This window comes from Aotus nancymaae, unplaced genomic scaffold (genome assembly GCF_030222135.1).
Source record: "Aotus nancymaae isolate 86718 unplaced genomic scaffold, 86718_ANA_hifiasm-v0.15.2.pri h1tg000173l, whole genome shotgun sequence".
NCBI lineage: Eukaryota > Metazoa > Chordata > Mammalia > Primates > Aotidae > Aotus > Aotus nancymaae.
In genome coordinates, this window is record NW_026988588.1 from 112,843 (window position 1) to 126,938 (window position 14,096).

General features: G+C 43.3%; 1 protein-coding gene across 11 annotated transcripts in view; it reads left to right on the plus strand.

Moving 5' to 3' along the window:
• The first annotated feature begins 218 nt into the window (after nt 1–218).
• The window catches only part of ZMYND11 (zinc finger MYND-type containing 11), a 122,663-nt gene continuing 108,785 nt past the window's right edge, over nt 219–14,096 (plus strand). For 6 of the 11 annotated variants that reach the window (XM_021670709.2, XM_064371785.1, XM_021670710.2 and 3 more), the window contains exon 1: nt 890–950. The gene's annotated coding sequence lies outside the window, so the exon portion shown is untranslated. Of the gene's footprint in view, nt 288–889; nt 951–14,096 lie in introns of those variants that run through there. The other 5 variants (XM_021670712.2, XM_012466952.2, XM_064371788.1 and 2 more) reach the window with 1 other exon arrangement.

Consider the following 14,096-nt stretch of genomic DNA (forward strand, 5'->3'; position numbering starts at 1 on the left):
CGACAGGAGCAAAGGGCTGTTCAGACTACCTAAGCCATGTTGTTCAGGGAAGCACTCGCACTTCTCAGGCTACGCCGCTCCGGACCCCGCGAGCCCCGGGCAGGCACCGGGTCCACCCGGGGCTGAGCGGCGTTGGTGCCTGACAATGCCCCCTCGCGCCCCGGCCTCGGCGCCCGCTCCCGGCTCCAGCGCGCCTGCACGTACGTAGCCTTCACGTGTGTGTGGAGACAGAGGAATATGCTCCAACAAATTTCGGTTACAGGCGCCGAGGACAGTACGCGGGGAAGGTAGGAGCCGCGTGCACGGCTCCGGCCCCGGGCGGGAGGCGGCCGCGAGCCGGGCCGGCCGCGCGCAAGTCCGGCGCCCGCCGCTAGAGTCCCCCGTGTGCGGCCCGGCCCGGCCGCTGGGCGCCGCGACCCGACACAATAAACTCCGAGGGCGGGAGGGCCGAGGGGCCGAGCGGCCGCCCAGCGCAGCATCGCCATGTGAGCGGCTGCCGCGGCCTCGCGGGGACCCAACTTTCCCTGGCGGCGGCGCCCAACTTCCCGCCGCCCGCTCTGGCCCCGCAGGCCCGTGGCGCCGCGGGGAAACGCGAGTAAGTGCGGGCGGCGGGGCCCTCCCGGCCCTCACCCCGCGCGCGGCGCGCCGGCCGCCTCGCCTCCCTGGCCCGGGCGCGACCGCGGCGTTCTCTGAGGTGGAGTATTGCAAACATGGCGCCCCTTGAGCCCGGAGCCCTTCGCGCGGAGCCGGCGGCGGGGTCCGGGCGGGGGGAGCCGGGGAGGAGGGAGGAGGCCGGCAGGGAGGAGGAGGAGGCGGCCTGAGCGTCCCCCCCGCCCCCCGCGCCCGTCGCCGGCTCAGGCCCGAGAGGCGCCGGGCGGCGGGAAGGAGGCGGCACCGGAGGGGAGGGCCGGGCGCGGCGGCGGCGGCGGTGGAGGAGCCGGAGCATAATGGTGGGAAAAGCTCGGCGGCGGGGCGGCGGGGCGGCGGTGCGGGTGGGGGCGTCCATGGAGATGGCGCGGCCCGCGCCGTGGAGCCTGCCTGGCCGCGGCCTCTGGGGCGGCGGCGGCGGCCGCTGGTGGTGACGGCCGCTCGCCGGCTCACGACCGGCTCACGAAGGGCTCCCAGCTCCTGGGGAGCTTTGTGGGTGGCGGGTCGGGCCGGCGGGGCCTTCGAGGGCGGCGGCGGGGCCTGCAGAGGCTGCCCGCCCGCCGCCCCCTTGCCTTGGGCGTCTGCAGAGAAGGCCCCGGGATGAGGCCCCTGAGGACCGCGCGGGGCCTGCTCGGGCCGGGAAGCCGCGGAGTCGCGTGAGCACCGCTCGCCGGGCCCTGGGCCCCTGTTTCGGCCAGGCCTCCGGGGCCCGTGCGCAGTCGGGGCCGGCGGGGAACGCGGCCCCGGGCGTGTGGCGGGAGAAGAGGAAGCGCTTGTCGGCGCCGCACGCCGTGTGCTAGCCCGGGAGCGGCGGGCAGGGCTGGCCCCGAGGCCCGGGGCGGAGATTCGTCGGTCCCCCGGGGCTGCGAGCGACCCCGGCGGAGAGGCCGCCGCCTCAACAGGTCCTTGCGGACCTCCGGGACAGTCCTGCGGGTTCCGCCGCCCTCCTCCCACCCAGAGCTCCGGGGAGAAACTCCCGAGGACTTGGCTGGGATGAGGGGCTGCCTGGGGGCGCCGGGACCCGGACTTTCACTTAAGAGTCTCCCCTCGTGCTTTTCTCTCGAGCCGGGAGGAGTAGGAGCTGGCGATGTGTGCGTCGTACCTGTTTTATTTGTGTGCACCAGGGCTCGGTGTGCTGTGTGGTGTTTAATGCGGTGGGTACCCAGTACGCGGGCTCTTGTGGTGTACTCTGTGTCATATGCAGTGTGCACGAAGTACCCGGTGTCGTACCAGGTATCATATACGGTGTGCACATGTATCTTCCTCACCTAGGCTGTGCACACCTCCCCGGTATTCTGTGCAGTGTGTGCATCGTACCCTGCTGCCATATGAGGTGTGTATGCGGTACTCCGTGTCATATACAAGTGTATATAGTATATGGATAGTTTATTAAAGTATTAAATATATTTACCCCACCTTGTGTCATATACAGTGTGTTTGTAGTACCTGGTGTCATAGATGCTGTGTGTATAGTACCAGCTGTCATATAGTGTGTGCACACAGTACTTGGGGTCTTAGATGGTGTGTACATAGTGTCCTTGTCACACTTTGTATGCAGCACCCAGTGTCATATACAGTCCTTTCGCATTACCCAGTCTTCTGTGCAGTATGCGCAGGGTACCCTGCCGCTATATGTGCTGTGTATGCAGTATCCGATGTCATATGTTATATAGTATCTGGTGTCATGCAGTGTATATGTATATACAGCACCTGGTGTTATGGTTTGCATATATATATCTGGTGACATATACAATAGTACCCCATGGACTACCTACACACTGTATATAAAACATTACCTGGTTTTATATATGGTGTGTAAGTAGTACCCAATGTCATATGCACCAGACATGCACTATCCTTGCCACATAAGCTGTACCCAGTGTCAGATGCAGTGTGTACCTAGTACCGAGTGTCATATGTACTGTGTATACAGTATCTGCTGTCATATCCAGGATCTAGTGACATGAATGTCTGTGAGCTTGGAGGAGGTACCCAGGTGGTCCATTCAGGGCCCTGCCGGTAGGAGGGAGTGGTGCAGGTTGGGTTTTTAGGGAGGTCTAGAGCCCTTGTTCTGCATCCCACAGTAAGCTGAGTCATATGGAGGCAAGAGCATTCTTAAAAAAATTTAATGTGTTTGTCCAGAGGCAGAAAGTAAATCTTTACTTGTTTTCCTCTAAACTGAGAAATATAGTAATTTTAGCTTAGTAATTATGGGGAGCACAACGTTTTCAGATTTTTTAGGTCATTGATTTTAATTAATGGTTGGATATTTTCAGGGAGATAGTGTTGGTTGTACTTTGAAAGTTGAAAAGTTTGAGTGCTTTCTGGTAGGCAGGATCATCTTTGTAATTTTCCTGAATGTCTTAATTTTTACAAGCAGGAGACAAAATATGAATTTCTATACAGGCCTTTAATTTGCCTTGTCTTGGACTAACTGGCACGGGTTACATTATAGTTGCTATTTTTGGTCGATTCATCGTTATAAGATGACCAGGCTAGAGAATCAAAGATTAGAGGATATGGGATGTGATTATGACAGAATCAAAATATTTGTCTTGCTTACCTCTGTGACTTAAAGGATTTCTGTATTTTACATGATACTTCCCCCCATAGATATTGCTCATTTGAAAACCAAATCTTCCTTTTGCAGTCTCTAAATTGGACAGTTTATTTTTGCAATTACCATTTGTGAGGTGTTTACATAAATGTACATATGTGAGCTTCCAGCTCTACGAAAAGAAATCAATTAAAATGTTAAAATTTAGTTCTTTCATTGATACTGAATATTCCTAGGATACCATTCTGTTGGTGTTTTTTTGTTTTTATTTTTTGAGACAGAGTCTTGCTCTGTTGCACAGGCTGGATTGCAGTGGTGCGATCTCGGCTCACTGCAACCTCTGCCTCCCAGGCTCAAGTGATTCTCATGCTTCAGCCTCCCGAGTAGCTGGGACTACAGGCGTGCCTCACCACACGTGGCTAATTTTTTGTATTTTTTAGTAGGGGGCCATTTCGCCATGGGCCAGGCTGGTCTCGAACTCCTAGCCTCAAGTGATCCACCTGCCTCGGCCTCCCAAAAGTGCTGGGATTACAGGTGTGAGCCACTGCACCTGGCCCTGTTGGTGTTTTCAGTGGATGTCATGCATGTTTCAATGGATGACATACGTTTGCTTGGACTCTTATCTTTCTGTAACCCTCCAAGTTTTTTCTTCTTAGGGTTGTTCCAGTGGTGTATAATAGAGGCATTCATACCCTTTGGCATACCTTAATTGAGACACTGAGAATTTTCAACCTATCTGAGGATTTTAATGCTTGCAACAAAAGTATCAAAACGCTGCTCTAACATGCTTACTTAAAGCCCTAAGCCTCTGGTGTCAGATTTTCCTTAACTTCCTAGTCCTTCATTTGAATTCTAAATGGAGAACATCATTACATTTAAGCAAAAAGGCTGTATCTTGGGGGGGTAAAAAAAAAAGAGAGAGAAAATAGTCAGACTTAGCCTTATGATAGTTAAAACTTTTCACTGTTTGAAAACTTTAAATTGGATTTAATACTGAATTTTGTTTTCCTTTTTTTTTTTTCTTGAGACAGTCTCACTGTGTCACCCAGGCTGGAATGCAGTGGTGCAAACTTGGCTCACTGCGTCTCTGCCTCCTGGGTTCAAGTGATTCTCCTACCTCATCCTCCCGAGTAGCTGGGATTGCAGGCCCCCACCCACTATGCCCGGCTAACTTTTGTGTTTCACCAGGTTGGTCTTGAATTCCCAGCCTCAAGTGATCTGCCTGCCTTGGCCTCTCAAAGTGCTGGGACCACAGGCATGAGCCACTGTGCCTGGCCTATTGTTACTTTGATTAATGATATTATTATTCATTTATTTTCATTATTCATTTGATGAATAATTTTATTCATTTGGATAATACAAATAACTAAAATACACTGTGAGAGTTCTTATTTTAACCATTGGTTTTACACTAGTATTTTTCTTTTTTTCATGTCTGTCAGTCCATAACTGCTTCAAGTTGTATTTTCTGTATTTCCTTGAAGCAGATAGACTTTCTGAATAAAGAAAAACTGGTGTTTTCTCTTCATTTGATCTTTGTTAAACCCTCACCAACATTTCTACTAGGAATTCAGCATATTTGAGTTTAATTTCTACCTATATCTCTCATATACCAACTTTCAGTTAGTTGCAGTGCCATTATCAAGTTTGCAAAACAAGTGTAAATCTGCTTTGATACAGTGATTTGTGCAGATATTAGTGACATGGAGGTTGTTCTTCAGGTTATGAGTGGTTTGTCCTCTGTTCGTCTCGACTTTTGAAGTATTTGGTAGCCACAATTTTATAACATAAATGAGGACCATGTTTATAATAGTTCATGTTTTGCCTGTCTACTGTATATCAGCCACTGTGCAGAGTTACTTACATGTATACTTTCCTATTTTAAAAAAGTGACACTTTTTTTTTTTTTTTTTTGGAGATAGGGTCTTGCTTTATTGCCCAGGCTGGAGTGCAGTGGCGCCATTTCAGCTCACTACAACTTCTACCTCCTGGGTTCAGGTGATTCTCATACCTCAGCCTTCCAGGTAGCTAGGACTACAGGCAGGAGCCACCCTGCCTGGCTAATTTTTGTATTTTTAGTAGAATTGGGGTTTCGCCACGTTGGCAAGGCTCTTCTCAAACTCGTAGGTGATTTGCCCGTCTTGGCCTCCCAAAGTGCAGGGATTAGAGGTGTGAATCACCGTGCCCATCTACACATTGTCATCTTAAAAGCATAGCAGTCTTCCTTTTAATTATGGAAGGTTCACCTTGTAGCATACCCTTCATCCCATCTCATCCCATCCCAGAGACAGACAGACACACACACACACACACACACACACACACACTCTCTCTCTCTCACACACGAGAAGTGGATGAGATATGTTTTGAGAGAGAATGTGATTTATATAACATAAAAGTTTGAGAATCTCTAGGATAAGAGGTAAGTGCTAGAAATGAAGATAATGTGAGGGAGATAAGGATCCAAATCTAAATAATACAGTAGTCTTTTTGAATAATCACGGCTTAGCTGTGGTTTTAAAAACATGCAGAAATGATTTATTGCTTAAGGAAGATTGTGTATGTGCTGTTTCTCTTTTTTCAGTAGAAAATCCAGAGAGTTATTGTTTGTATCATGAAAATGCTATACAAGTTTTAGTATCAAAATTATTTGCAAATGCAAAGAAATAATCTGTAAAATAAAAAAATTGAAATTTTTTTAGTGTTTGTGTAATCCATTATATGTCTTAGGAGAGAAATTTGGCAAATTAATAGACATAGATATTTAATCTTCCATTGCATATATATTTTTCCTATTCAAGACAAATGTCCTGATTTTTAGCTTAGCTTTCTTTTAAGGGGAATTTAGCATATTGGAAAATATTTTCATAATAAAAGTACTGGGTAAATTCTTTTAAAATATGTTTGATTAGATAGCAGTAGAAATAACCTTACTTGCATATACTTCAGTTATTGTTCACACTGTAGTCACTGTAAATGAACTTATAGTTCACACTGTAAGTCGTTGTAAAGTTACAGTTGCATTATGTGGCACATTTCACTTAATGCTGATAACATCTGCAAATGTCCAGAGTGCTTGCTTCATAAATGTCTAAAAGTTTTCCCACTTTTATGAAAAACTAGAGATGTAGAAATGACAGAATTAATAGAATGCTGCTATTTCAGAGTTTTAAAGGAATCATATAGACTCTTTGATCTGTTTGTTTTTCAGAGAAGGATATATTTACAGATCACTTAGCTTACACATTAATTGGAAAATGTGTTTTGCTGAAAACTTATGCACATAATATTTTTATCTTTCTGTAAACTTAATATTTCAGTATAGTAGGTAAACTAGTTTGGTTTTAAATCAATGCGTTTATAGTTCAAGTTACTTTATAGTTTGTTTCATAAGATCAAACTAAAATACTGTATTTTCATATAAGTAGAATATATGCAATTTTAATATCTTGACTTCATTTATTAATACATTGTTATTTATCGAAACTCTGCTATGTGCCATACCTTTGCTAGATGCTGAGGCTAACAAGATGAGAGGGTTCTCACCATTGTAGAGTTTAGAGTTCAGAATAACATAATTACTGAAGCACGCATAGTAAAATGAAAGGCAAGAGGACTGCTAGAGCCCAGGAGTTTGACGCTATGTATGGCCAGCTGATCAGCCACTGCAATCCAGTCCTGTGGGACAGTGTATGAATTAAGATATGTCATATTTGAGTTAAGATTACTTGCAAAGTCTTAGCACTGATGATATAAAATTTATTCTGATTGTAACTTTGAGATTTTACTATATTAACAATCTGAGTGTTTTTAAAAGCAACTTTATTATGATTGGTAACTTTTAAAGTACTCTGTTGAAAAGTAGAGCTCTATTAAATATCAAACATATATTATGTTCTCCAGATATTATCTGAGCATTTAAATGAAAGATAGATCCAATTTAAATATTTAGTTTTTTGTTCTCTGTGATTTGGTCTGCATATATGTTAAGTAAATTTAAACTATAGTTTAAGAGCAAAGGATTTTCATTCCTAAACATTTATCATGTGAACACGAAAGGTATTACAAAATCTAAAGGATTTCTTTTGAGAGCTTGTCATATAATATTAGCTCTCATAACTGGGATTAAAATGGTATTTTTAGAAATCGGAAGATAGTATGGTTTATAGCAAGATAATCTGATTTATATACGTTTTAATTTGGATGTACACATTAGGTCGCTTTACAAGTACTTTGTAAGCAGTTTTTAGGAAGCTGGGTTTAATCATGAATGTTGTTTGTGGCAACACCATTTGTGTTATTTGTGTTTTGTTTTGTTTTTAGACAGGGTCTCATTCTGTCAGGAGTGCAATAGTGAAAACTCTGGTCACTGCAGCCTCCGCTTCCTGGGCTCAAGCAGTCCTCCCACCTCAGCTTTTCCAGTAGCTAGAGCTACAGGTGTGTGCTGCCATGCCTGGCTGATTTTTTGTGGTGATGGGGTTTCACCATGTTGCCCAGGCTGGTCCTAAACTCCTGAGCTCAAGCGAACCACCTGACTCGGCCTCCCAAAATGCTAGGATTGCACGCATGAGCCACCTTGCCTGGCTTGTTGTTTTAAAGGTGTCACTTTTTGAGCGCCTACCATACTAGGAAATTTACATATCCCATTTAGTCCTCACAAAACCATCATGAAGGATGTGTCATTGTAACAATTTATAATAAGGGAATAGACTCAGGAGAGTTAAGTTACTGGTGCCCAAGGTCATAGATACATAATCAAATTGGTCTGAATTCGAGTACATAACTACCACATCTGTAATCTGCTATGCTACTCTGTCTCCTTAAAACCCATCAAATTCTTAGATCTTTATAGTGATATACCTTCCCTTTCCCAATGCACTTTTATAAGTCTGCAAAAGTACATAATATTAGCAAAGTATAAAACTATGCCCACTCTGCTTATAAAAGCAGGTGGTAGGAAGACAGGAGTATTAGGAAAGTCTGAGCAATCAAAACATTTTATCTATGAAGTTCTGGTTAATGCCAACTCACTGGTACTGACAGCTAGTAATCTGAGAACAAGCATAGATAATTGGTTCATTTTCTTGCTGTCACTATGGTAGCTCACATTAGGAAGATAACTTGATTCAGGGGCAGGAGCACTGGGGCGGGGAACCTACAGTCTTTATTTTAATACACAATGGAGAAAATTGTTTTAAAATATTTGGAATTATCTCCAACACTAAAGTATTCTTGCTGTCTTAGAGAGGGAAGTCATTGTCTTGAGGAATCTTATAACATTCCCCCTACTGGATAAGTTCAGTTTGGATTAAGATACCTAATTTCTTGAAAGCTATATTAAATACTAAGGTTTTAGCATTCCACTGGGTGTGTACTGTCATCTAAAATAAAATGATACCATTTTGTGAGAAGCATATGGTAAGGAGAGAAATAATCAAGTGAGTGATTGCACCCACAGATTGAGATCATCCTGACACTCATCAGCAGTGATACTGCAATGGGATAATTGAGGGCTAAGCATGGGGAAAGTTCTCAATTTTTGAAAGATAGTATATTTTTTAGTTTCTCTTCTTGTAGATTCTTATCTGCTTCTTGCTTGTTTTTCTATCTTGAAAGAATGTCTGAGAAATGCTGTTTAGAGAGCAGGTCCTTATTTTCGATTGAATTTTGACATGGAGTCCTTCCTCAATTAATATAAAATATACCTACTTTCCCTGCCCAGTTTTTGCAATACAAAAAAATGAGAAAAATTTATTTGGGCTTTTCATTGATGTCAAATTTAATAGGTTTTGGGAGGAGATTGTTTACCATTAGAGATGTTGTCTTTTTAAATGATAGAGGGTGTTAAGTCTACGGCATTTTTTCTACTGTAGTTATAGTTTAGCATTTTTCTTACATGTTTAGAAATATCAAATTTAATATTAAAGGACCAGAGATCTTTTATTTCACAATACTTATTTTACCAGTCTGCATATCTATGTTCTACAATTATATATATATATTTTTTTGAGATGAAGTCTCACTCTGTAACCTAGGCTGGAGTGCAGTGGTGTGATCTTGGCTCACTGCAACCTCCACCTACCAGGTCCGGGTTCAAGCAAATCTCCTACCTCAGCCTCCCACATAGCTAGGATTACAGGCACGAGCCACCTTGCACAGCTAACTTTTCTATTTTTTTAGTAGAGACGGGGTTTCACCATGTTGGCCAGTCTGGTCTCAAACTCCTAACCTTGTGATCTGTCCTCTTCAGCCTCTCAGAGTGCTGGGATTACAGGTGTGAGCCACGGCGCCCGGCCTACAATTCTAATTTTAAGAAGCCTTTCATTTGTGATCAATATTCATGTTGGATTGTTTCAGGTAAGAAACTGCCATTTGAGACAGTGGCTCATGCTGCCTGTAATCCCAGCACTTTGGGAGGCTCAGACGTGTAGGTCAGTTGAGCCCAGGAGGCAGAGGTTGCAGTAAGCGGAGATAATGCCACTGCACTGCAGCCTGGGCAACAGAGCCAAGGCCCTGCCTCAAAAAAAAGAAAATAGAAACTGTCATTTGAATCATTTGAGAGTTAATTTTTAAATATTTTTAGGACTATCCAGATAAAAATAGTTTTAGTCTGTTATTTTCAAATGAATTAAAAGCTGAACAGCCAGCAGTCCAATTTAAAGTTAGGCTTTTTCTCTGCTCATGCTGAGGAAGACTTTACTATTGTTGTTGTTTATGCTGAATTTACAAATACAGTAGTATTTGTACCTCATTTATTTATTTTATTTTATTTTAATTTTTAAAAACAGAGTCTCGCTCTGTTGCCCAGGCTGGAGTTCAGTAGCACCATTGCGGCTCACTGCAGCCTTGATCTCCTGAGGTCAAGCAATCCTCCTACCTCAGCTTCTTGAGTAGCTAGGACTATAGGCGCATGCCACCACACCTGGCTAATTTTTGTATTTTTTGATAGAGGGGAGGATTTTGCCATGTTGCCCAGGATCATCTTGAACTCCTAGGCTCAAGTGTTCTGCCTCTCTTGGCCGCAGAAAGTGCTGGGATTATAGAGGTGAGCCACCTTGCCCAGCCTATTTTTTAAAATAAACTATTTAGAATTTTAGAGGACAGTGTTACACAACTCACATTAGGAACCAGGAGTGTTTTAGCATAGTGGTTCTCAGTTATGGCTGACTGAGCATCTGAATTCCTTTTTTTTCCTTAACAAAAGCATTAAATCAGAATCTCAGGAGTTGTGTCTGGGCTCTAATTTTTTTTTTTTTTAGATGGAGTTTCGCTCTTGTTACCCAGGCTGGAGTGCAATGGCGTGATCTCAGCTCACTGCAACCTCCGCCTCCTGGGTTCAAGCAATTCTCCTGCCTCAGCCTCCCGAGTAGCTGGGATTACAGGCGTACGCCACCATGCCCAGCTAATTTTTGTATTTTTAGTAGAGACGGGGTTTCACCATGTTGACCAGGATGGTCTCGATCTCTTGACCTCGTGATCCACCCGTCTCGGCCTCCCAAAGTGCTGGGATTATAGGCGTGAGCCACCGCACCCGGCCTCTAATTTTTTATTTGTACTATTATATATATGCATACATATTTCATTAGCTTTGGGGTACTCGTGGTTTTTAATTACATGGATAAATTGTATACTGGTAAAATCTGAGATTTTAGTGCACCCATCACCTGAGTAGTGTAAATTGTGCCCAATGTTTTAAAAATATTAAATATTAAAGAGTTTTTTAAATCTCTTACTCTTCTCCCCTCTTTCTCATTGTGGGTCTTCAATATCCGTGACACTCCTGTGTATGCCTTTGTGTACCCATAGCTTAGTCCCCACTTACAGGTGAGAGCATACAGTATTTGACTTTCCATTCCTGAGTTATTTCATTTAGAATAATGGCTGATAGCTTCATCCAAGTTTGAGCAAAAGACATTATTTTTTTATGGCTGAGAGTATTCCATAGTGTGTGTGTGTATCACTTTTTCTTTTTCCATTTGTTGGTTGATGGGCACTTAGGTTGGTTCTATATCTTTGCAATTGTGAATTGTGCCACAATAACCATACACATGCAGGTTTCTTCTTGATGTAATGACTTCTTTTCCTGTGGGTAGATACCCAGCAGTGGGATTGCTGGAGCAAATGGTAGATCCACTTTTAGCACTATAAGGAATGTCTGTGCTGTTTTCCATAGAGGTTGTACTAATTTACATTTGTATACGTTCCCATAAGCACTCTCTTTTCCCCATATCCATGCCAATACCTATTGGTTTTTGACCTATTGGTTTTCACCATTCTGGTGGGGATAAGGTGGTAACTCACTGTGGTTTTAATTTGCATTTCCCTGATGTTTAGTCATATTTAGCATTTTCTTATGTGTTTGTTGGTTATTCATATATTATTATTTGGGAAGTGTCTATTCATGTCATTTGTCCACTTTTTGATGGGATTTTTTTTTTTCTTGCTGATTCGAGTTCCTTATAGATTCTGGATACTAGTCCTTGGGCAGATGCATAGTTTCCAGATATTTTCTCCCATTCTGTAGGTTGTTTATGCTGATGATTATTTTCTTTTCTGTGCAGAAGCTTTTTAGTTTAATTAGGTCTTACTTATTTTTGTTTTTGTGGCATTTGCTTTTGGGGTCTTAGTCATAAATTCTTTGTCTAGGCCACTGTCCAGAAGAGTTTTTTCCTATGGTTTCTTCTAGAATTTTTATGAGTTTTGGTTTTAGATTTAAGTCTTTAATCCATCTTGAGTTGATTTTTGTATAAGGTGAGAGAGAGGGATCCAGTTTCATTCTTCTACATGTGACTTTCCAGTTTTCCCAGTACCATTTATTGAATAGTGTTTCCTTTCCCCAATTTTGTTTTTGTATGCTTTGTCAAAGATCAGTTCGTCGGAAGTATTTGGCTTTATTTCTAGGTTCTCTATTCTTTTCCATTGTTCTGTGTATCTACTTTTATATCAATACCATGCTATTTGGGTTACTACAGCCTTGTAGTGTAAAGACAGGTAATCTGATGCCTCCAGATTAGTTCTTTTTTACATAGGATTGCTTTGGCTATCTGAGCTCTCTTTTGGTTCCATATGAATTTCAGGAATTTTTTTCTATTTCTATAAAAACGATGTTGGTATTTTGGTAGAGATTGCATTGAATCTGTAGATTGCCTTGGGCAGCATAGTTATTTTCACGATACTGATTTTTCCAATCTGTGAACATGGGATGTATTTCCATTTGCTTGTGTTATCTGTGATTTCTTTCAGCAGTGTTTTGTAGTTCTTGTAGATATCTTTCACCTTCTCTGTTAAGTATAGTCCTAGGGTTTTGTTGTTGTTGTTTTGTTTTTCCAGCTGTCATAAAAGGGATTGAGTTCTTAGTTCTTAGTGACTTGATTCTTAGTGATATGGTTTGGCCGTGTCTCCACCCAAATCTCATCTTGAATTGTAGCTCCCATAATCCCCATGTGTTGTGGGAGGTAATTGAATCATGGTGGTAGGTTTTTCTCATGCTGTTCTCATCATAGTGGATAAGTCTCAAGAGATCTGATGGTTTTATGAAGGGCAGTTGTCCTGCACAGGTTCTGTTGCCTGCCAACATGTAAGACATGCCTTTTCTTCTCCTTCACCTTCTGCCATGATTGTGAGATCTCCTCAGCCATGTGGATGAGTTCATTAAACTTCTTTTTCTCTAAAAATTGCCCAGTCTCGGGTATGTCCTTATTAGTAGTGTGAGAACGAACCGATACACTCAGCTTGGTGGTTGTTGGTATATAGCAGTGCTACTGATTTGTGTACACTGATTTTGTAGCATGAGACTTTACTGAATTCATTTATCAAATCTAGGAGTCTTTTGGAAGAGTCTTTAGTGTTTCTAGGTATATGAGCATATCATTGGCAAACAGATAGCTTTTCTCTTTTCCAATTTGGATGACCTTTATTTCTCTTTCTTGTCTGATTGCTCTGGCTAGGACTTCCAGTACTGTGTTGAGTAGAAGTGGTAAAAGTAGCCTTGTCTTCCAGTTATTAAGGGGAATGCTTTGAACTTCTCCCCATTCAGTATGGTCTTGACTATGGATTTGTCATAAATGGCTTTTCATATTTTGAGGTACGTTTCTTCTCCTATTGGGCTCTAATTTTTTTTTTTTTTTGAGACAGTCTTGTTCTGTTGCCAGGCGCCAGGCTGGAGTGCAGTGGCACAATCTCGGCTCACTGCAATCTCTGCCTCCTGGGTTCAAGCAATTCTCCTGCCTCAGTGTCCTGAGTAGCTGGGACTACAGGCACATGCCACCATACCCAGCTAATTTTTTGTATTTTTTAGTAGAGACGGGGTTTCACCATGTTGGCCAGGATGGTCTCTGTCTCTTGACCTCGTGATCCGCCCGCCTCAGCCTCCCAAAGTGCTGGGATTACAGGTGTGAGCCACTGTGCCCAGCCTGGGCTCTAATTTTTAAAAGTTAAACAGTTTTATTTTAGCTTTTCAAGTTTAAAATTTTTATTTTTTGAAGTGGGCAGAGGTATATGCACCTTTTAAAATACTTATTTTTGAAATAGCTTGTATAAAATGTTGTACCCTGGGATTTTTAGCTCCAGGCCTCAGAAATTCTCTTTCAAGAAGCAGAACCATGAAGTTACCTTAAAAAGAGGATAATTGCCGGGCGCGGTGGCTCACGCCTGTAATCCTAGCACTTTGGGAGGCCGAGGCGGGTGGATCACGAGGTCAAGAGATCGAGACCATCCTGGTCAACATGGTGAAACCCCGTCTCTACTAAAAATACAAAAAAAAAAAATTAGCTGGGCATGGTGGCGCGTGCCTGTGATCCCAGCTACTCAGGAGGCTGAGGCAGGAGAATTGCCTGAACCCAGGAGGCTGCGGTTGCGGTGAGCCGAGATCGCGCCATTGCACTTCAGCCTG